At 40.7% G+C, this 24,115-nt stretch overlaps 1 protein-coding gene across 2 annotated transcripts in view; it reads left to right on the top strand.

The window, feature by feature from the left end:
- The window catches only part of SLIT3 (slit guidance ligand 3), a 517,496-nt gene that overhangs the window by 156,091 nt on the left and 337,290 nt on the right, over positions 1-24,115 (top strand). The gene's annotated exons all lie outside the window — the stretch shown is intronic.

Genomic DNA, 24,115 nt, shown 5'->3' with positions numbered 1-24,115 from the left:
AGTACCTGAAGAAATCCTACAGGAAGGCTGGAGAGGGACTTTTCATAAGGTGTCTAGGAATAGGACAAGGGGGAATGATTTGAAGCTGAGGGAGAGTAGGTTTAGACTGGATCTTAGGAAGAAGTTCTTCAGTATAAGGTTGGTGGGACTCTGAAATAGGTTTCTCAGGGAGGTTGTGGATGCCTCCTTGGTGGGGGCGTTGAAGGCCAGTTTGGATGAGGCCTTGAGCAACCTGGTCTAGTTGTGAGGTGTCCCTGCCCATGGCAGCAGGGATGGATTTGATGATTCTATTCTATTCTATTCTATTCTATTCTATTCTATTCTATTCTATTCTATTCTATTCTATTCTATTCTATTCTATTCTATTCTATTCTATTCTATTCTATTCTATTCTATTCTATTCTATTCTATTCTATTGCCCCTCCCAACCTAGGTTATTTTATGATTAGTTTTTGCCTCTCTTTGACGTAGCTGCTGGTTCCTTTTCAGTTGCAGCTGAGGAATGGATGAGAGTATGGTGGTAGACTTATTTGCACTTAAGACAAGTACCAGTCTGGGGAAAAAATTGAATGCAACAACATATTTGGACTGATAACATAAATAAATGAAAAATGTAGATAAAATAATGCAGGAAGAATGCAAAAAAAAAAAAAATCCTAGTACTGCTTTAGAGGTCTGGTATTAGTGGGCCTGGGTAAAACACTGACTGACCTTGTGCAGTAAGGTTTGCCAGAAGCACATAGCTATGTGAGAGACTTCATGTTCCCTGACGTGTACTGGGCAGCAGTGAGGGACAGCTGAAGGTATGGCCCAGCCATTCCTCAGTGCAGCAACTTGCAGGTGATCTTTCAAAAAGCAAAAGGAATCAAAGCAAAAGCAAGCTCTCCCAATTTGAGTTTTGCAATGTAATGGACATGTCATAGGAACACTGTCAGTGGAAAAAGTTCTTTGGGTTACTTTCATCTCCATGAGTTGATTCAGGGTGTGGGAAGGAAATATGGCTGAGATCAGATTTGAAGTTTTCTATTTAAAGGTGTAGATTTAGATGAAATGAAGCAAGTTGGCTGGTGAACTCAATAATCACAAGCTCAAACAGCTGCTATTTCTTCATTTTAAAGGTTAAAAGAAAAGCAGAAAAGCTGTAGCAGATGTCACAAGACTTAATTGGATGAGTAACTAAAAGGCTTGGACCTGGACAGAGCCAATTGAATAGGAGCAGGCTAAGGAAAGATGTTGATACATTCTGGGAAGTTTGATATGGAAGTTGGAGGTATTTCTGTACTGAGGAGTGCTAATATAAAGTGAAAATAAAGCATAAAAAATGTGGTAGTTAAATACAGTCTAGGAGAATCTGTTAAGATTCAGATGTATTTTTTCTTCTGCTTGTTCTGCCATGAGTTTGGCACAGCTTTATGTTTCTTACAACAAAACTGTTGGTGTAAAGAAAACCAAATTCCTTATTTACTGGTCATCAACAGCATCCCTCATAGCACAAGGCTCAGAACTGGCATAGATTTCCACCCTGAGGCATGTATTTAGTAAACATTTAATTCAATTTGGGTATTCACCTAGGGAGGAGATTAAATGAGAGAGGTCAAGCAGCTGCTGAGTGTTGAGTAATTCAATACTTTGGACATGTTGAGATTTTAATAACATCAAGGTAAATGGTTTGAAATTGGAGATGGGAGTTGAGACTCCAAAAAGAAAGGGTTTGTCTTTCAGTTTTAATTATGAAACCAGAGACACCTCTATCTTCGAGTTTTGCAAGCTGCAGGAAGGTATAATGAGCTGTGTTCAGCTGTGATTCTGTATGTGAGAGTAACCTTCAGGTACAGAATAAAAGGCAAGTTTCTAAAAATATTTTAAAGAATTGTTGTTTTGGAGGCTACTGACCTATTTCTTTTAAGGAACCTGTATATGTTCAGGGTTTATAGACTGTGTTACCAAGTCAAAAAAAAAAAACAAAGAAGACATGAGTGCTGTGCCTGTGATAGTCTTAAGCCCAATTGTGCATCTGTATTATTTCTAACTTAAGCCTTTTATTGAGGTTGACATTCATAAGTACTGCTCTGGACTGAGATTTCCATGTTTATTGTTGCATCATTCATTTTTCTGGGGTGAAAAATACAGTTTTGCTTTCTGGCGTCAATCCAGGATGCTGCTGCAGGGGTCACTTTCAAAATCCCTTGCTTCACAAGTGACAATTTCTTTGCTGTGACAGGGAGATGGAATCCCTGGCTATGTGTGATACAGAAGCTGTTTGTCTTCAGTTGTAGAACTCATCCTCAAAACTGAGGATGTGATCCATCATCCACTTAGTTTGTGATGCAAGACTGTCTCCTTCAGTTTTGAGGATTTTAAACAAGTTGGGTTTTACCCCCGTGCTGCCCTTCTACTGGGAAGGAATTGAATTCCTGTAAACACCTACTGAGCCCTCCTCCACATCTGCCCTTGAAATTCTTCTTTGTGTCTCCTGGTGAAAATATGTCTGCAACCATCTGCTAATATGCTAAAAACTCTTCCTGTCGCACTGACCTGTGTGTCTGTTGTTTCCCTAGAAGTCCCTCAACTGCCTTCCTTGTATGCATTTCATCTCCCTTCTTTCACTTGTGGTATGATGAGTCTTTTGCCATCTGAGTACCATCTTTGCTTCTCCTTTTATCTTTAGCTGCTTGGAGTCTTGGTGTATAATTCACAGTTTTTAAGCCACAGCGATGATGGATAGCTTTGCACCTCAGATCCAAGAGATCAGAATGGTGCTGTAATAAAAACTGATGGGAAAATCATTTATTCTCTTTTCCCCCCACTTCATGAGATTTATGTGCACTTCTGAGGTGTAGCAACATCTGCCCCATGTGACCTTCAACTGGAAAGTCTTTCTCCATTGGTTCACAGTTAAACCTTGAATTTGTTTTATTCAGTTCTAGAATATTTAGGATCACTCATCCCATCATGAAAAAAAATGGGGTTGAATGTGAGGTCCCCTCTGCTGTGTATGTCTTCTGCTTGTGAATCCACAGTGTAGGTGATTTGCAAGTGAGAAAAACCTTAAGAGATCTGTCCTTGCTTTGTGTTACATGCGAAATACACGCAGCCTGGTTAAATCTTTGTGGATTTTGGTTTGTTAGTCAAACTATTATGGGATATCAGGAATAGCTGTTTCAAAGAATAAAGCATTCCAAACACACTTGCCTATACTTACAAAATCCTCTTCAAGTGCTGACTTTGAAGTATTAACCTTAATTATATTTCAAAGTCTGGAGTAATCAGCAAGTGATTTGAACTTTATTTTGCTTTGCTGAATTGATCCTGTTAAAATATTGCTATCAGGGATGATTTGTGAGGCTAAAGCTTTGTTGAGCAAACAAAACTGTAAGCATTGTCAGACCAGAGATCGTTCTGGTCCAGCAAACTAAGTGTTCTGTGTTTAGTGTGTCAGAACAGGGCACATGAATGCGGTGTTTACCTGGCTGGCAGCTTTCCTGACATCCACAAGCATGCTGCTGAAGATATTCCAGACTCACAATGGTGCCCTCAAGTTTCGTTGGTTTGGGTTTTTTTTATTTCCATTGGTACACATTTTTCCCCACAAATGTTTGTTTCTGCTTTTGAGAACAACTGATTTTTTTTATTTTCATCTTCACAAAATCCATCCAGCAAGAAGCTCCACACTGATGTTATTGCCAGGGCTCAGTATTAGGGCCACCCTTGTTTAATACCTTTATCAATGATCTGAATTAGAGGACTGTGCACTCCCTTAGTAAGCTTGCAGATGACACCAAACTGGATGTGAATGTTGATCTACTGGAGGATAAGAAGGTTTACAGAGGGATCTGGACAGGATGGATCGATGGGCTGAGGTCAATTCTATGAGGATTAACAAAGCTGAGCACCTGGTCCTGCTCTTGAGTCACACCCACCCCGTGAGTGCTCCAGGCTTGGGACAGAGTGGCTGGAAAGTTGTCTGACAGAAAAGAATGTGGAGGTGCTGGTTGGCAGCCAGCTGAACATGAGCCAGCAGTGTGCTCAGGTGGCCAAGAAGGCCAGCATCATCCTGGTTTCTAGCAGGAACAGTGTGGCCAGCAGGAGTGGGGAAATGATCATGCCCCCTGTACTGGGCAAGGGTGAAGCCACCCCTCTAATACTGGCTTCAGATTTGGGCCCCTCACAACAAGAAGAACAATTCAGTGCTGGAGCATGTCCAGAGAAGGGCAACAAAGCTGGTGAAGGGTCAGACCAGGACTGGTGAGGAGAGGCTTTGGCTACTCAGGTTGTTTAGTCTGGAGAAGAGGAGACTAAGGGGGGGACTTTACTGCTTTTTTACAACTACCTGGAAGGAGGTTAGAGTGAGGTGGAGATTGGTCTCTTCTCCCTAGTATCAAGTGATAGAATGAGAGGAAATGGCCTGAAATTGTGCCAGGGGAAGTTTAGTCTGGAAAGAGTGCTTGGGCATTGGAATAGGCTGCCCAGGGAGTGGAGTCATCATCCATGGAGGTGTTCAAAAAACAGGTAGACATGACACATGCGGACATGGTTTAATGGCTGTGGTGGTGGTAGGTACAGGTCTGGACTCAGTCATCTTAGAGCTCCTTTGCAATCAAAACAGTTCTATGATTCTATGTATCAACAAGTACAGCTTTTCAGTTCCAGATACATTTCTTGGTAATTTTGGCATACTGTAATTGTCCATGTGTTTGAAAAGAGGTAAAAATAGTTGTTGTTTACTTTGTCAGTATTTCATATAATTTCAGTATATCCACTCTTAAACTGCTTTACAAGCTGGAAGTGCACAGCTTTCTCTGTTCAGAGAGTATTCCATGTTTCTGAGCTTTCTGGTCATTATCTTCACAGTATCACAGTATCACTAAGGTTAGAAGAGACCTGAAAGATCATCGAGTCCAACCTGTCACCACAGACCTCATGACTAGACCATGGCACCAAGTGCCGCGTCCAATCCCCTCTTGAACACCTCCAAGGATGGTGACTCCAACACCTCCCTGGGCAGCCCATTCCAATGACAAATGACTCTCTCAGTGAAGAACTTTCTCCTCATCTTGAGCCTAAACTTTCCCTGGTGCAGCTGGAGACTCTGTCCCCTTGTTCTGGTGCTGGTTGCCTGGGAGAAGAGACCATCTTGATTAAGGATGTGTGTTACATCACACTCCCAACTTTGATAAACACATCTTCCCCATTGTCCATGCTCAATTTTGCATGAGGAGGCTTCCTCTGCTATTAACCTGAAAAAAAACCCTGAAAAATAATGAAAAATTACTCTGAATTACCTGCAAATTTTGTTGTCTCTCATACTGTCTTCATATCATGAACCCATTGACCAGCATGAGTGTCTCTGGAACCATCCTGCAAATTCCCAGTCATTGTGGAAACTGCCCATTTATTCTCATCCACCGTGCCTTGCTTTTTTTAATGTTATGAATGCATACAGAGAGCCTTTCCTTTTATCCTGTGACTGCTTAGTCTTTGTAAGTGTTTTTGAAGGACCTTGAAAAAAGCTTTTAGGAAATTAAAATAGGCTGTAAGAACAAAGTCACTTTGAATAATGTACTTGTTGGCTACTTCAAATATTTATTTACGCTTTTTAGTTTAAGGTAAGACTGAACTCGATAGAAGCTGTGCTAGCAGGTCTGCACTGTATTAGATTAATATATGTCTATTAATACTGTTTCATATTAATCCAAACTAAATAATCAGATTTCAGAGGCCTGTCTTCTTTCCTCTTCTAAACTGCTCTTTGTCGTCTTCTCTTTGTTTCCTGATGAGGTCTTATAGATGTTAATGGAGAAATTTTGTGCTAGTTATAAAGAACTGGAGGCAGCTGGATAAAGTAACATGTGAGGCTTGTCCTGAAGTGACACGCAAAAGAGCTATTTACCTTTGAATGACACCTATTCCAAGAGATTTTTCTTGAATTCATCATTTGTTGTTGAAATCTCTTCCCTTGCCTCTTTCATTCCAGACATGGATTCCTGACTCCTCAAGGAAAGCTCCAGAGTGGGAACTTACCAAGCTCTGGTGTTTACTTAATATTTCTGCTGTTGCCTTAAGTCTCAGGGGCATATCTATTGCATCTTTATCATGTTTTTGCCCCCAGTTCTCTGTGCCAGTTTTCTTGCTTTTGAAAGCTAGGAAAATAAAATAATTGTACCTTTTATACCTTTAGCAAGTTGTTGCTCAAAATCTATTGTGGCTTATCTTGTTATTTTTTTATATATTATTGGAAAAATTGTATTTCTCTTCTCTGAGATCCTTATATGTCTGTAATCAATCCTTATGCTACTTGAAAAAAACCAAAATGGGTATCTAAAAATGTATTGTGGCTAAAAATTACTTCTCGTTACAACATGTAGCTGATCTACATTAGGATAATTTCCACAACCAGTATGCATCTGAACATGCTTTTGATTGTGGTCTGTTTGTGGCAATTTCGTTCTTAACTGAGCGATTAACCAGTGCTTGCCTTCAGTGTCTTGTCACTTGTTCCTTTTGGCTGTGCATTAACAGAATCATAGAATTGCCAGGTTTGGAACAGACACCAAGGATCATCTAATTCCAACCCCACTGCTAGGGGCAGGGACAGCCTCCACTAGATCAGGTTGCCCAGAGCTACATCCAGCCTGGCCTTAAAAGCATTCAGGGATGGGGCTTCCACCACCTCCCTGGGCAACATGCTCTGGAGTCTCACGGCCCTTATGATGAAGAACTTCTTTCATTAAGTTGCTGTGCTCCAGAATTCCTAGCTGAAATGTCCATTGGTCAAAGAAATTGTTTCAGTGGTTGGAAATTCCAGAACCTATTAATTGAGGATGATTAATGTTTAGAATCAATTCCAGAGTGTATAATTATCTATGTAGATGATTTAATGGTCATATATTTGTTATTTCATTAAACAGGATTGTCTTTAAAAATATCTCTGCAATCTAGCAGTGTATATAAAATAACACTTGGATGGGTTCTGTCAACATAGCACATAAATGTTTGAGGTTCTTATGGACAGAAGTGACTAGACCATGCTATCGGTGAGTTGCAACGCTTCTGGAAAATAGGTCTGTAAGGATCAGCTTTGCACTGGTCTTCTGCTCACCTAGAGTGCCAAGAGAAAATACAAAGCAAGTTTGAATCAAACCACTGCTTGGTTCAGTGTATCCTGTAGATACTTTTCATTTAAAAATAAACTGGAGAAAAGGATTTTCAACTGCTTTTACCTTTCTCATGATGTAGCTGATAGCAATTTTCACTCTTCACAAAGCCTGAGTATTCTCTTGGTAATGGCTCTTCATGTAGAGGTTACCTGTTGCTTCCTTGGCTTCTAACTACAGCTCTTCTCATTCTAGTGCTACAGTACTACCTGTTGACCTTTGCTAAGGTCAGGTTAGTTTTATCTTTACATCTCCTGTGCTGGAGGTTATGTTTGTGTAATACATGGGTGAAACTTCATTGCTGTGTCAACATTGATTTTCAACTGTGCAAGAATAGTTGTTTGCCTATCAAATCAATAAGGTCAGCTGAGTTTCATAAGCAGTTTAGCTATAATTCTCCTTTTTACTTACTAAGCTCAGTGGATTCTTCCATCTGATATTCAAAACAGCTCCAAGCAACATTTAAAAATAGAAGGTTGAGCCTTCCTGTATCTTCATGCTTGTTTTGACCAGTAACTGAAGTACCCCAAACTGGGCATGTATAAGAGCAGTAGTTGTTTCCCTTTAGTCTCAGGTGGGTAACTAGTTGTAATGAGACATGAAGCTGTTGTGTTGGTTTTACAACAGCCATCTCCTGCACAGACCACATGAAATGGCCTTAACACAGATTTTTATATTTTCATTGTAGAGGGGAAGGGTGTTTTCAGCTTCTTACAGCAGTATAAATTTCTCTGCGTGATCCCCTGGTGTGCATATGGCAAATATCTGCCATGATTACTAAAACAGTTCTATCAAGATTATTAATTGCATAATTAGAATGTATAAATACAGCTTGTCACATGACCTGGGATTCTCTTGATGAAATGTTAACATATGATGATATGCTATAGTAGCATGCTATAGTAAAAGCAATAATTGAACCATCAGACCACAGTTTCCTACTAACAAATATTCCTTATGATTATATTTTTCCATGGCTTAAGAGAAAATTCCCAAAGGGACAGTCTCTTTTCATGGCTTGCTGCTTCATAAATCACTGTCAGTGTTAGAACCTGGGGGCTCATCAACTGAGTGAGCTTACTGTCTCCCAGTGGGTGTCCATGCTACAGAAAAAGATGATGAACCAAAGAAGTGGTCCAACAAGTTATGCCTTTTCCAGAAACGAGTGAAGATACTCTAGGGACCTTAAGGCTTTGAGGTGTTCACTCACCAAACTTGCACAGTAGAACACTAGTAAAACACTAAGCTTGTGTAGCGTCCCTGGACCTCATGTTTTCTAAATTATAAGTGTACTGATTCTGAGCTTTTATGTGTAGCCATGTTAGCAAGAAGGCAAGAACTGAAATGGAAGTATAGGATTGGTACAGCTTTCTTTTTCAAAATGAAGTCTTGTCAGTGGATGCAGAACATTGGAACAAAGCTCATGTGTTTGGGGGGGACGGGGGATAGAGGGTTTTCAACAAAGACAGGCAGGGAAGAGGAGAATTTACCTTTTGCATGAAGGAAAGGTGCCCATGTCTGGAGCTCCTCTGTGGACTGGACAAGATGGTCATTGAGAGAGTGCACAGGAGAGGGGCATTTCTAGTCATGTGAAAGAGGAAAAGGTGATTTGGAGTAGCCCCACAGATTCCCTAGGAGTAGATCACACCTGACTTGCTGACATTTCTGAATCTGTGGCTGAGTGTTGGGCAGTAGGAACTGTCCACCTCAATTTTAGGAAGTTCTGCACTTGCGATGACATAATGTCCTGCGCAGGCTCAGGACACTACCTGGGGAGCAGTTCTGCTGAAGGACTGCTGAAGAACCTGAGGGCCCTGTTGGACACAAGGCTGGATGTGAGTTGGTTTTGCTCTGCAAGTGTTGGAGATTAACATAATCAGTAAATTCAGGTGATTCTTGCCTTGTATTTGGCATTTGTTAAACCAAGTATAATACTGGGTCAGATTTTGTCCTCCTAGTACATGAAAAATGTTTCTAAACTAGAGAGGCCAGTGGAGGTCCCTAGGTTCATAGAACCATAGAACTGTTTTGATTGGAGAAGACCTCTAAGGTCATGGACTCCAAGTGTTGACATATATGCCACCATGGCCATTTAACCATGTCCCGGAGTGCCATGTCTACACATTTCTTGAACACCTCTGGGGATGGTGACTCCACTGCCTCCTTGGGCAGCCTGTTGCAATGCCTGGAATGGATGTCTGAGGATGGAGCACTAGCCCTGGGAAGAGAGACTGAAGGAGCAGGGCTTAGCTAGCCTAAAGAAGAGATGGCCTCAGAGGCTAAGCGACAACCTGCCGGTTCCCAAAGGGCAAGAGCCCAGGGCTTTGTCAGGGGACACAGGAGGATGATTGGGCTGCAACAGTCATAAACTGAAATGGGGAAAGATTAGAACTATGTGTAGGGACAGAAAATGGCACTGTGGGGGTAATTAAACTGGATCAGCCTGTGCAGAAAGGCAGGAGAATCCCTCAGGTTGGGATGGCAACCAGACTGGACTTTCGAGCTGACCCTGCCCTGAGCATGAGCTTGCACTAGAGACCTTCTGAGCTTCTGCATACAACCGCAGTGAAGCTCTGATATACCATCATATTCTCCTGACACTGCCCGAGATTGAAGTCATAGTGCTGGTAAAGCATTCAGTACTCATCCCAAGGTCAGTATAAATGAGGAGACGAGGGACACCAAACACTAAAATCCAAAACAAAGCAGAAACTGTGAAACAAATAAATGGAAAATAATGAGGGGAAGGTGGGGGTGAGGGTATGTGTCAAAGTAAAATATTAATACTAAAAAATCCCTTATCAGCAAAAAATATATAACTTGTAAAAACAAAACAACAGTGGAGAGTATTTTTAATTATTTAATACTTATGGCAACCCAAATATCTAATGGCAAGTATTGGATCTGTCAATGAAAATATTTCCTTGTCTAGTCAGTAATAAATACCTTCCCCTGCAGTTCAGTGAGTGAACCTCTTAGAAGATCAGTAGTAAATAATTAATAGTAAAGGAGCATTATTTCTCTGAGTGGCAAACATTTGTTTGCCCCTTATTCCACTTACGGGAGTAGGTGAGCTATATTGGTCTCACACCAGCTTTAAAGATGAGCACTCTTCTGGCTTCCAAACCAGTTTAGAATTGTTTGGTATCTTAAAGTACATTGTGGGAGACTGGCAGAAGGAAATGTTGAGCGGAGATGGAAATAATGAGAAATCCATTTACATTATTACCTACACCTTCCTTTATGTGATGGAAAATCATTGTTATATCTGTGATTTCAGTTAAACATTTTTTCTGTAAATTGCCCTCCACGTTTTGGATGATTCAGCATTTGATACTTAAATCTGCAAAGACGTGTTTGTTTATTTATTCTCCTTTGTCAAATCAACAGGGGAAAAAAAAAAAAAAAACCCAACCAAAAAACCTGTGGTGGAAGAAGTCTTGTTTTTTGTGGCTTTGCATTTATTAAATAGTTAGTCTGGAGCCCTTTGTTTTGGCCATTTGCACCTGCACCTTCAGGGAAATATTTTTCAGACTATCCGCTTTGAATCTGTTGCCACAGCCAGATGAATCAGGGTGCTTTAATGGATACATGTACAGAACAAATAGAGGGGATGCTAGCTACTTAGTGAGCAATGCACTTTTTTTACTTATAACGATTTTCAAGTGATCTCAAAGCATTTCTGCTGAGGAGAAAAAAAAAAATCAATTTCAGAATTTTTACAATGAAGTTCTGGCAAATACATGAACCTTTCAGATTTAAATGAGGATGTGCACTGTCAAGTATCTAGCAGCAAGTCCCTACATTGCCTTAGTGAATTCTGAGTGGAATGTCTGCAATGGCATCTCTGCTCTTATATCATTTAAACATTGAAATGCTGGAATATTCCCTTAGAGTTAATGGACAGGTTGGGATTTATTGGACTGCTTTTGTGCTCAGTAGCTTACAAGCAGTAGAGCCCACAAGGGTCCAGCAGTGTGTTTTGGCTTTCCAGTCCCAGCCTGAGGATCTGCCCGAGCAAAGGCAGTGTCTAAATTACTGCTGGGCTGGGAGACTGCGTGCCATCCCAGCGCCAGCTTCCACACCCCGTTTAAGGCAGCTGGGTTCTCTCTAGCAGTGCCTCAAGCAGATTGCATCAGCTGGTTTGCTCTCCTTTTTAATTTTTTAAGCATCTAAATATCATTCCGTGTATCATGCCTTTTAAATTTTCTGAATAATTGTTTTCTACCTCCTTTGACCTTTTGTAATGCATCTTCTCCAGCTGGGCTGCAATGGCTGCACTTTCAGCAGCGTTTGTGAGTGTTCAGTGTGATGCCACTGCAGTACCCCAGGGTCAAATACCTGCCTAGAAAGTAGTGTGAGATTTCCAAATTTCTGGTAGCCTCTTCATACACTTCTAGAGAAGGCAAATTTACAGACTTTTTTTGCTTTATATGAGGCTCACAGAATGAAAGCTTATAAATGATGGTAGGTTAGTTTTGGAGCATGCTATAAATACTGTGTAGTGGCCTCTGAATCTCATTTGTCTAGTGTAATCTTTTTTCCAGTAATCAGATGCAAACACATTTAGGTGAAGAAATTTGTTTTTACATCGTTTGGTAATGTCATTGACGATAGAGTTACTATGATGAAACATGACTTCAGTTTATTGTCCTGGCAAAAGATAGGTATTGTAAATCTGAAATCACTATTTTGTGAGCAAAAAGGAAAGGTTTGAATAGAAGTGAAGAGAGAAATTATTTACATTTCCTCTTCCCTTCCTCTCCTGCTTCCACTAGATCTTTTGCCTTACTACAGAGAGCAGTGATTCACTGAGCACATGGCAATTAATCTGTTGTTTGGGAATCTGTGTTAAAGTCATGGCAATTTCCAAAAGCTAGGTTTAGTGATTTATGAGGAGAAAAGTGTTACTTTCTCCTTTTCTCTAGATACTTACATCAAAGTGTATCTGTAGAAGAATGTGTCAGTTCATCTTGAACACCTGAAGCCTGCCTCCTTGCAGTGCTGGAGCAGTACACTGAAGAAGAATCATCTCTGGCAGCACATGCTTTGCTTGGAGCAGAGTGATGTGCTCATGGCTTGGAGCTATTGCAGTGAAAAATGTGCTATCGCTCAATCCCAGCAGACAAAGGTCAGGAATTGGCTGGAGCCATTCTTGCACCTGTTTCCCCGTCTGTCCTAAGCTCTTCCCTTTCCCATTTTTGAACAGGTTGCTCAGTTTGGTGGTGAGAAAGACGATCAGCCTTTTCAGATAAAAGAGAAATGAGAATCTGTTTATGATTTCCTTCTGAAGTTAGCCCACCCAAATTGTCTAGTGACTTGGACGTAGCACAGCTGAGCAATGAGTGTGATACAGACACAAAATGATCCCATTCTGTGATTTTTCAGAGGAATGAGTACACACTGCTCCATAGCTTCAGCACACTGTCACAGCTGAAGCAGAGGTGTCTTCCAGCTGCCAAGTCGCTACATTCATTGGTTTTCCTGAGAGTGCATCAGTCTCAACATCCCCTGTGCAGCCTGCTTTTGAGGGCTTCAGATGGCAAATCCTATTTATATGAAATGCAGTTTAGGATTATTTCAGGAGCATGGGGTTTATAATAGTAATAGAAAAAAATTACATGAAGTATTTGAATTTAAGAAATTTTATCAAGATGTGGTCCCTCAGACCTGATGTGCTCTCAGGTAGGTGTTGGCTTTTTTCTTCCTTTATAAATACTTATTGCAGTCTCTTTATGGTAAGCCATCAATGCTACCCTGCAAGACATGGCTTGCACTCCAATAATCACATTAATGAGCCTTCACAGTTGCAGAGTCCTCTGTAAACATCATAAGTTTGTGTGGGGGTGAAACAATCTTAGAGTTATAAAGTTGTAATTATTTCCAAGTAAAAGCAGAGAAAAACATCTGCGTACCAAAGACAGAGTGAATTCCTAACGTGCTGACTCCCATCATACAGGCAGACGTGACCGTGTTATCACAGTCCCGTACACTAGATTTCAGAAATAATCCCCACTATCTTGTCAGGAATGCAGCCAGAAGAGGGGATTTTCCATTTGTGGCCACAGAAGGAAGAAAAACAGAGCAGCCAGGTGCTCACAAGTGTTGGGGGCAGTATCTCCTGTGGTCCAAAGTCCATCCTGCTGCTGATGCTGGCTGCGGGACATGGATTAGCTTGATGAGATTTAGACACAGCTCCCTCTGAGTTAGAGTAGAAAAGGATACTTCATGCCCAGAACTATTTGGTGATGTCAATTCTAATCTCACAGAAGTAGCTTTCATAAAATTCTTGTTACTAGAATCAAATCGTTGCTTGTGACTAAAGCTTTCATTTGGAAGGAAACAACAAAAAAAAGGCCCTATAAAGCTCTAATGGTTGCAAACCTGAATGCTTACACATGCCGAGGTTGAAAAGTAATGTAGTTAATAATGTGATATAAAATCAGTAATAAGACTTTTTCTGAGCGGTCTAGTGAATAGTTTTCACTCTGGGGTTTGATATTGTTGAACTGTTAGGTGGCTATTATCTTTGATGAACAGAACACAAAACCAAGTCCCCATTTGTGGGACTTTGGAGATCCCAAGACCAGGGAGAGCATCTGGGAGAAATTTTGGTAAATTTGAATGTGCAATTCCCAGGATTTTCCAGTATAGTTTTAATGGATTATTGGAATTTATTTTGCACTTAATTTCTTCTCTGCATCATTCACAAAGCTTTATCTGAAATATTGATTGCTTGGCTCTCGGTTTTATTTTTCCTGTGTGGGATAAAGAGTAAAAGTGACTTAATCCTCAAAGGCTGCAAGGAATGTTGGACCTGGCACTGAGAAAGAAAGTAGTTGGTTTGCAGTGGGAATGGTATGGAAACCAAATACTTCTAATACTTCCTAAAGGAAGAAAAATGAGCAGCTGATGACTTGCAACTTTCAAACTTTTATCACAAATTACTTAATAAACGTGCTTATGGATTTTGTCAGCCATTTTTGGAAGAGTTTTGCATTGTTAATGGAATAACATGTCACCACATCAGTTCACTTTTGCACAGAGAAAACCCAGTTTGGCTGCTTGTAAAAGCAACATGTGGCTTCACAGTCGTGAATGTTGAAGTGGTTTTAATGACAATGATGTATCTGTACATGGACCCATGATACTGCTTTATGTTCTGGATTGAATTAGAATTAGAATTAACCACGTTGGAAGAGACCTTTGAGATCATCAAGTCCAGCCTATCATCCAACACTATCTAATAAACTAAACCATGGCACCAATCACCTCATCTAGTCTCTTCCTAAACACTGCCAGTAATGGTGACTCCACCACCTCCCCGGGCAGCCCATTCCAGTAGCCAATCATTCTTTCTATGAAGAACTTCTTCCTAAGATCTAGCCTTAACCTCCCCTGGTGCAGCTTGAGACTGTGTCAGCTGCTGCTCTTGGTATATGGTAGTGCCTCACTCTAAAACACACATAACACTTGTCAGTGCAAAACCCTACAAACAGCAGTGCACCAGAACACTCAGGTTCTGTCTGAAGTAACATGTGGGCTTCTAAAGTCTGTGGAGATAGGCATAAAGGTGGGATTGGAGAAATATGCTGTACTTAGTTAACTTTCTATAAAATGTAGACATTCCTGTACATAGCTCCTACAGACAACATCACAAGTCATGTGAATTAGGGTTTGTATAAAATTGGACTGGTTTGCTCCCAATTTTTTATACAATTATGACAAGATTTGGTTTGGCTTAAACATATGTTTGACATTTGTGGTAAATCTAATTGCTGGTTACTGTTTTTATGGTAGATATCCCAGCATATTTTAGAGCAAAATTAATGCTAGTCTCTATACATCCTTTCTACTCTCTTGTTCTCCTTCAGTGTTACATGGATTATGATTTTCATGCTTCCTAAAACTGGAAAACTTAAAGGCTGTATGAGCTGAGATCAGTCTCTCCTGTTCTTGCATTATTATGTCAGTCCCTGCACCACTGACTGCATAATGCATTAAATTTTTTTTCTCCACAGATGTCCATGATGTTTGTATTCCTACTAGAAAAGTAATATGTTAAAGTGAGGGTCAGCCCAGATTCTGAAGGACAGCTGAAACATAATTTGTTAACTGGAATAAGATCACAAAATGTAGATTCTGCTACCAAAAACACAGAGATCACGGAATTCCCCAGGTTGGCAGGGACTGTGGGGATGTCTTCAGGTCCAACTCCATTTCTCCTTTCTGCATCATATTGGTGAGAGTTTCAATACCAAGATTATGCTCTAAGTCACATGGTAGCTACAGCATGAATGAAAGAAATAAACAGAATTTGGCAGTGCAGAAAGAAGCCAGTCCTTAATGTGTTTCTAATCTAACTGTTTTTAAAGCAAGGAGTGGTTACAGGCTGCTAAATCCTTTTGACTGAGACAGCTCTCCTAGAGAGCCAGATGAGATAACTCCAATAGAAGGTGGATAGCTTCCAGGGAGAGGGCACACTCCTTGGTCTACACAGTATGTCAGAGGCTGGCAAGGTATTAAGTATGTAGTGGTTGCAAAATTGACACTAGTTTATTCCTGGAATATTAAACTGTTCATGTTTATTTCTGTTATATCTGGCAAGAGGCCTCTTCAGTGCTGCTCAACTCTGGTATCTTTATAGTTCCTTCAATTGATTCAACAGAACATTCACAGGTCTAAAGCCAAAGTGAGCTGTTTTCTCATCAGCAAAACATGAGATTAGGAAACAAGATACAGTTAGGTTTTCTTTTTGTGGGTGTGTTTTGTTTTTTCCCTAGTCACTCAATGTTAATGTGCAAATAAGTGTGTGCTGTATGCACAGTGGTATGGGAAGTCCCCACTGAATGTAAATCAAACAAGTGTCCTTTCTCAGAATTTCCCAAATCCTTGTAAGTGGAACAAAAATTACACCTTTACTTTGGAATGGTGAAATAGTTTCAAGATGATCTGTAGGAAAGATGTGTTTATGGTTTGGATATTTAATATTTTATGTAGAACATTTATGTTATCGTTATTTTTCCAGCTCCCTTGCCTGAAAATTTGACGGGTAAGGTTTCTGGCACTTCCTTTCATGCATCTCATACAATTTACAAAATTAAATTGCAAAAGAAAGGAGGAATGAAAACTAAATGGCACACTTGGTTCTCATGTACCTCATGGCCCCATTCATTTGGCAGTTCTGCATTTTCCTGTGTGCCTCACAGTGCTTAGCTTTTTGGAAATAAAAATTTTAAGGTGAGTTTTCAGTTGATTTGTACCTGAATCACTGGCTGCAAGGATGGTGACAAAGCAGTGGTGTCACCTCCATGGTTTGTATGGGTTAAGAAAGAACTAGTTGCAGGGAGGAGAGAACACACTGGGTTGGTTTCTATAGAAGAAATGCTATTGAAGAAAAACTCACAATACTCATTGATAGAATCACGGAATATCTGTAGCTGGAAGAGACCACCAAGATCATCCAGCCCAACCTTCCACCCAGCACTGAAGGGCCAACACTAAACCGTGTCTCTAAATGCCACACTGCTTAAATGCCCCCAGCGATGGTGACTCCACCACTGCCCTGATCAGACCACTCCAATGTTCAATAACCCTTTCAGTGAAGAGTATTTCCTAATATCCATCCTAAACTTCCCCTAGTGCAGTTTGTAACCGTTTTCTCTAGTCTTCTTGCTTGACACCAGGGTGGAAGCGGTCAGCCGCCTCTTCACTTCCACCCTCTGTTCAGGTAGTTGTACAAAGTGGTGAGGTCTCCCCTCAGCCTCCTCTTCACTAGACTGAACAAACTCAGCTCCCTCAGACACATTCATGGTAGGCAACTATTTCTGTTGTTGTCATTTTGGTTTTTGATTGATTTTGGGCAGTGAAACTCAAGTATTAGCAGTGTTGATTTGGAAGTAAGGACAGTTTAGCAATCCTGGATTACAAAACCTGCAGGAAGATACCATTCAAAACACGCTATCGGTCAAAATCCAGCCAGCTGGATTGAGTAAAGTGAGCTCTGTGTAAAAAGGAAGTGCTTTTGAAATATTTTCTTTTTTTTCCTTTTTTTTAAGTATGGTGCAATATCTGAGGAGTGAGCTTTTAGATCATTTTTTTTAAAGTTTTTGAGAACTTTTTTTCATTCTGAAGTCAAATGTGAAATTCAACAAATTCAGTTAATTATTTGATGTGACAGTTGCTCTAAGTATCTCAAATGTAGTCAAACTGAACTTCTTCACTTGCACTTAAAATTTGTTTTACTTGGCTGAACCTGTTGCCACCACAATTTTAAGTTTCTTCTTTCCAGTTTCTTCCAACTTTATCCTTGTTCCTGTGTTTCGTGTTTTCCCTGGATAGGATTTACAGATGCAACTGAAAACCACAGGTAAAAACAATGAATCTTGGCTATCAAATCATGCAAGGTTCTTTGCCAGTGCTACCATCTTCTGTTCACTGCATTTGTTGTATTCTTCTTTATGAAACAGTGCCTTTCTCTCTGATGGTGAATCTGTCTTCCTTTACCATTAATTTTGGTTGACCCCCCACCTCACCATTAAATGTGGTGTGAACCTTTATTAGAATAAACCTTTATTAGAATAAACCAAACCAGGTTGGAAGAGACCTTCAAGATCATCGTGTCCAACCCATCAACCAATCCAACCCACCCAAACAGCTAACCCATGGCACCAAGCACCCCATCAAGTCTCCTTCTGAACACCTTCAATGACGGCAACTCCACCACCTCCCCGGGCAACCCATTCCATAGCGCAATCACTCTTTCTGTATAGAACTTCTTCCTAACATCCAACCTGAACCTCCCCTGGCGCAGCCTGAGACTGTGTCCTCTTGTTCTGGTACTGGGTGCCTGGGAGAAGAGACCATCATCCACCTGTCTACAACCTCCCTTCAGGTAGTTGTAGAGAGTGATAAGGTCACCCCTGAGTCTCCTCTTCTCCAGGCTAAGCAGCCCCAGCTCCCTCAGCCTCTCCTCATAGGACTTGTGTTCCAAACCCCTCACCAACTTTGTTGCTCTTCTCTGGACTCGTTCCAGCAAGTCAACATCCTTCCTAAACTGAGGGGCCCAGAACTGGACACAGTACTCGAGGTGTGGCCTAACCAGTGCAGTGTACAGGGGCAGAATGACCTCCCTGCTCCTGCTGGCCACACTGTTCTTGATGCAGGCCAGGATGCCATTGGCCCTCTTGGCTGCCTGGGCACACTGAAGACACTACTGATAGCGTCAGCGGGATTGCAAACACAGGCCCATTTTGTACTTGAAGATCTTAGCTGTCCCCAGGTTTTCTTCTAGTTAATACCATTTGTATGGACACGTACCACAGTGTCTAAGTGTATTGAGAAGGCAATGTGCCAACATGTAGAATCTCGAGCAAGCGACAGCTGGGTTTTGGGTCATATTTTATCGGAATCTCCTCTCAGTATTTGGTTAGCTCTGTTTGGGGTTATTTTAAGAAGTAAGGAGGCAAAGTGCATGGTGGATCTGTAATTATAGATTTCAAGTTTGTCCTAAATTAGTTGGCTTGGGATGAAGATGATACGGTTTTGACTGTTACTTCATTGTGATAAAACAAGATCAGAGGAACATTGAAGTGATACTTCTGTCTGGCTTTGATGGAGTAGTTAATGTAGGACAGTCTTTGTTAATACTGCTTTGCTAACAAAGCTGCCAGTGTGGAACATATTTCAGAGACGATAAAGCACCTGAGTCCTTGTCTAAGATTTAGTTTTTAATCCTTTTCAGTGGTTTCCCAGTAAAGTATATAAAGCAGCAGCCACTCCACTCTAATTAATGACTGTTATGTGAAATTAGATCTGACGAGAGCAGTGGTTTGTCAGGCTCATCCTCATGTTTCTGCCTGTGGTCATGGTAGGTGCCTGGAGATGCAACCTGAAATGCTGTGTCCAGTGTTGAGCTGCCCAGTTCAATAGAGACAGGGATTTGCTGGAGAGAGTTCAATGGAGGGCTATGAGGATGACTGAGGGGCTTGAACATCTCTCCTATGGAGACTGAAAAACCTGGGGCTGTTTAGTCTTGAGAAGAGGAGGCTGAGTGGGGATCTTATCAACATCTGTAAATATCTGAGGGGTGGATGTGAAGATGAAGGTGCTGGTCTCTTCTCTGTGGTACCCACTGATAGGACAAGGAACAACAGGTACAAGCTAGAATACATGAGATTCCACCTTAACATGAGGAGGCACTTCATTATGGTGAGGGTGACATGAAATGCTAATGAGTTGATGTTTCCATGACTTTGTCTATTTAGTGTTAGAAATCCTTTAGAATTTTAGGGAGATAACCTGTCATCCTGGCAGTATCTTGCTTCTAAGACATTCCCCAAACAGAGGTGTCCTGCAACAAGAGCTTCTTTCAGCAGGAGCATGGGTTCCAAGAAAGCTTTTTCTGGTTTTGTTCTTGCATTATCACTGAATGTCACTTGTATGCTTTGATCATTCAGAATCCCTTAGGCTTTCTGGCAGGGCTTTCACTTTTGGTAAGTAAGTAAATTACTGTTTTTGAGAACTTCTCTGGGTTCTTTAGCAATTGTTGGTTTTGTGGGCTTTGCCTTTTTTTTAACTCTACCTAATTTTATTTTCGCACTTAAACTTTTGTAGTTCATGATCCATCCAGTGTCACTTGGACCTTTTGATGGTTTGGGATATTTTTTGTGTGTGTGATGTCCTTTACTGTATTTTCCAGCTGTGATGGCTTTCTCATGGTCCTTCTAAAGTTCTTTTTGATAAGTGAGATGTTCTCTGAATCTTCAGTGTGTGGTATCTTTAAATAGTTTCTGTGCTGCCCACCACAGGCATAGAGTGTCGACTGTCTCTTTTAACTCCTTTTTCAGAATTTAAGAAACTCCTTTTCTTACTTTCCTGCAATTTCTGCTTTTGAATTTTAAGAAAACCCCCTAAGCGCCATTCTTGCCGCTCCTGCCTGGGTGTTGCATTGGAGCACGCTGTGGTCAGGATTGCAGTGCAGCTTGGTGGTGCTGACATTTACCCAGGTGCACACACCGCTCAGGGTTAAGAGAAATGTTGCTTTTCTGTTTGTGGGTTTCTTGCCTAGCTGCTCAGTGGAGCTGCTGCTAATCATATCCCTGGATGTAGGCTTTGCAGTGCCTCCTGATGTGACGTTATCTAGTTTCCATGGAGGTAATGGAAGGCTCCCATTACTGTTGCGTTTTCATCCTTTGCAACATTTCTGCTTTCTTCCTGTATCTACTTACGTGCTTCTATTTCTGTGCTTGCCATTGCTACCACTGGCACAGCAAAGTCAGATGTTCCTCAAAAACATTCAGAAAAAGCCATATATGACTTGAACCTCTGGTGCAACTGCTGGTTGCATTTAAAGGAGCTTTCCAAACATCTGAATTTAAGTTAGAGATGGTGCATATTAAGATAAAGCTAAATTGAAGGACATATTTAATAGATTCTCCCTAACGTATAGCAGAATTATCTGATCACTCACGTCTAAATAGTGATTGCTGCTGTGCTTCCCCAATCTCATACTGCTTCTGTTGCACATCCACATATGCCAAACTTTGAGAAATTCTGTCATTGCTTACCCATCAGCATTATCCAACACTGCAACTGCTGGGCAGTGTTTCCTGTAATAGTACTCGGCAGCACAGACTAGGCTGGGGGAGTTTGGCCTCCTTCCTTGTTGGTTTTATGCTGGGAGCTGTGGGGGATGTGATGGCAGGCTGGATATGAGCCACTAAATAAGACACAGTAGAAATTTTTAAAGCAATTAATAAAAGCGCCATGCAGAAAAAAGTGAGGTTTAGGAGGGAGATGAATAGAGGAGGAGAGTTTCTCCAAATGTTAGGGATTGCAAAGCACCCATGGGTCTGTGCCAGGCACCCATGGGTGCACACAGGCAGTCTGTGTTGGACAGAGAAGTTTGTACTGCACAGGGTGTTTAATAGGGACATTATTTAATATGTTTCCCCTACCATGTGCTCCACATGGGTTTTTACCTATGGTAAGATTACTTTCTGTGGAAGCCACATTTACACTGCCATAGCCTCACTCAGGTGGGAAGACAGTGGTTGATTCTGATTATCTCCTGGAGACACCTGGAACAGAAAATAGTCTGAGAATACTGAGAGCTGGAAAACTGGTTCTGTAACTGACCAGGATAAGGACAGGGCTGTATCTATAGGCCTGGTCTTCTTAAGTGGCAGAGGATCTGCTTTTCAAATGCTACAACTGATGAAAACAGTTTATTTGAGTCTGGCTTGCTAGCACAGCAAAAAACAGTCAGGAGGGACGCAGGATGCCAAGAGAGGAGGTGTTTTTACTTCTGTTACTCGCAGAAACATGCTGCCTTCGCTTCTGCTGTGCCTCCTATTCTTGCATAGAAGATAGGAGTGGTAATTTACTTGGCTTGTTTTTCTCTGCTGTTTTCAACACTTCTTGAAGCTGGACAAACTTCAAGTGTGACAGACCAGGAAACACAGAGTGTGAACACAGGTATTCCTCCATGGACAGATGAAGGAACTGAAGAATGCAATTTGTAACTAAAACTAGAACAAATTTACACTTTCAGTTCCTGAATTTTTCCTTAAAAATTAGACAAAATCTAAAATGATTACATTCCACAGGAAAATATCACTTTTAGCTGATGTAACAGAAGCAGAAGCCTCACTCCTATGGTGTAGCCTGGACAGCACTTACCGGTGCTGCCATTACACTTGTGTTCCCTGTCAGTATGAATGGGAGGGAGCACCAGTCACAGATTGCTTTGCTGATTAATAAAATCTGCATCAGGAATCTCAATACAAAGTCAAAGTTTTCTGAGTGAAAAAAAAAACAAAGAATAAACAAGCAAGAAAATAGATGGAGAGATGACTCATGCTGAGGATGTCTGTACAGCTCAGTAATTTTTATAATGTGGAACTTTGGTTTCAATTTATGAATTTTGTTGGCTTCAAATATGTTGCACAAATAATTTTCCTTGATGTCACTAATACGGTGAAGTGTCTCTAAAGATAAAATATATTTCTTTGTATCTTGTTCTTTCATGGTTTTTTTTTTCCTTTGTTTGCTGGGTAAATTCATAATGCCATGAATGTGTGTTTGATCTCTTGAGGTAAAAGCAAGATGGAAAAATGCAAAAGAAGGGTTGGTATTTTAATCTTCTTTGCTGCTGAATGTAATTTGCCCTTACTGTGCTTTTATTAAGAAAAGCTATGCTTGAAAAATTTACTAGAAACAGGTTTCCTGGAAGGTCCTCTACATCTGTTAGCTTCTTTATTCTTACTACTTTGAGGGGAGGGGGGGGGGGGGGGTGTGTGTGTGTGGAAATTAATATATGAATTATGTATAAACAAAAGCACCAGTCTAGAGCTTTGGTTTTATAATTTTTTTCAGATAGATCTGTACCAGCCCTTTCTTCTCCTTCAGTCTAAGACCTTTTTCTGAGAGTATATTAGTAAATTTGGAGAGAAGAGCTATTTCTGAAGTAGCCAGTATCTTCATGGTTTATTTTAATGTCTTCTGGAAATGAGAGTGAATTGTTCACCGGGGCATTCAGGAGCAGTTGCCTGGAAGGAAAGGTATTAAAGGAGGGGGGGAAAAAAAGCAAAAGTAGAATTGAACACATTTTTTCTCTTGAGCTGCATGTAACATTTCTTTGGGAATTACTTGTGTTTTCATCTTTTCTTATTTGATTGAAGTGTAGAGAAGTATTTAGTTAGAGGTTAATGAAAAAAAAAAATATAAATTAATGTGTCTTCCACGTAATTTCTGTTGTTTAAGATCCCATATTGCTGGACTTGAAAGTTTGAAATAAGTAAATTATCTCTTTATGGGGGAAACAAAAAAAACTGTAGATAACTCTGCATCCTTACCCCATCCCATGGTAGAAGAGGTCACACAGTTGTTCTTCAGTGAATTTGTTCTGTATCTGGATTTTATTTCAAATCCCTGGAGTCAAAATAAAGGACCTTTTGCTGCTGAAGTGATTCTCTTGTTTTGTAAAGATATTTCCATAAATCCAGTTCCCAGTGCAGAAGTCAAACTGTACTTTTGCTCTATGCCATCCTAATCAGCCCCTCTTATCTCAAATGGCTATTTTGGGGGACTCTCCCCCAACCCTTAGCCCTCCTTGAACCAAGAAAAAACAACACAGAAGTCAAAGCAACACCAATGAGTAACCATGCAATGATTTCCATTTTGGCAACCTCCACTGGAGATGATAAAAGCAATTGTCAAGGGCCATGTTATATATGCTGCAGGAGGCCAGCTGAAAGTCAGATTTGCTGTGGCACAAACCTTTTTTGTTTTCTCCCACGTATCTTTCTCTTTATTTGACATTGAACAGCAATGGGAATTCAAGTTCCAATGAATCCTGTATCACTGAGAAGGAATTTCAAAAGAATTTTTTTATAGTCGAAAGAGCATTCCACAGCATGTGAGCTGTGATTGTAAGTATGCACGAGCACCGTTCACAGCCTTGCTCTTCATAGGTCTCTGGAGGAATATAAGTAAGCCTCAGCAAGCTCATTAGTTAATTCTCTCCATACAAGCATTTATTTTCCCTGCCCCCTTTTCTCTTTCTTTTTGGTTGGTAGGGAAACCCTAGGATCTGACAGTGAACTTTTGGTCTCAATAAAGCAGTTATACAGGGGTTGGGTGGAATTTCACTGAACTTCAGTAAGAGGGAGAAAATGTGGAAAATGCTTCCTCCAAGCAAAATATGAACAAAATGTTGTGATTCATTAAACTCCATCCTATTTGCCTGCAAGTGAGAACCTTACAGTTATTCAGCTGAATAGTGCGTGGCCCTGAGGGGGCAGAGCCAACAGAAAAAGAGATGGCATTAGTCCAAAGAGCAAAATGCATGTTTTCAGGAAAATTAGGAAATTTTGCTCCAGGCACATCCCTACTTGCACAGTGAGTTTGTTATATTGAGATCTTATATTGCTGTTTACTTTGGTTTTAAATAAGAAATG

This window comes from Melanerpes formicivorus, unplaced genomic scaffold, assembly GCF_026170545.1.
Source record: "Melanerpes formicivorus ecotype bairdi unplaced genomic scaffold, bMelFor1.0.p_v2 SCAF_2, whole genome shotgun sequence".
NCBI classification, from domain to species: Eukaryota; Metazoa; Chordata; class Aves; order Piciformes; family Picidae; genus Melanerpes; species Melanerpes formicivorus.
Note: the sequence above shows the minus strand (reverse complement) of the source record. Positions and strands in the feature narration are given on the sequence as shown.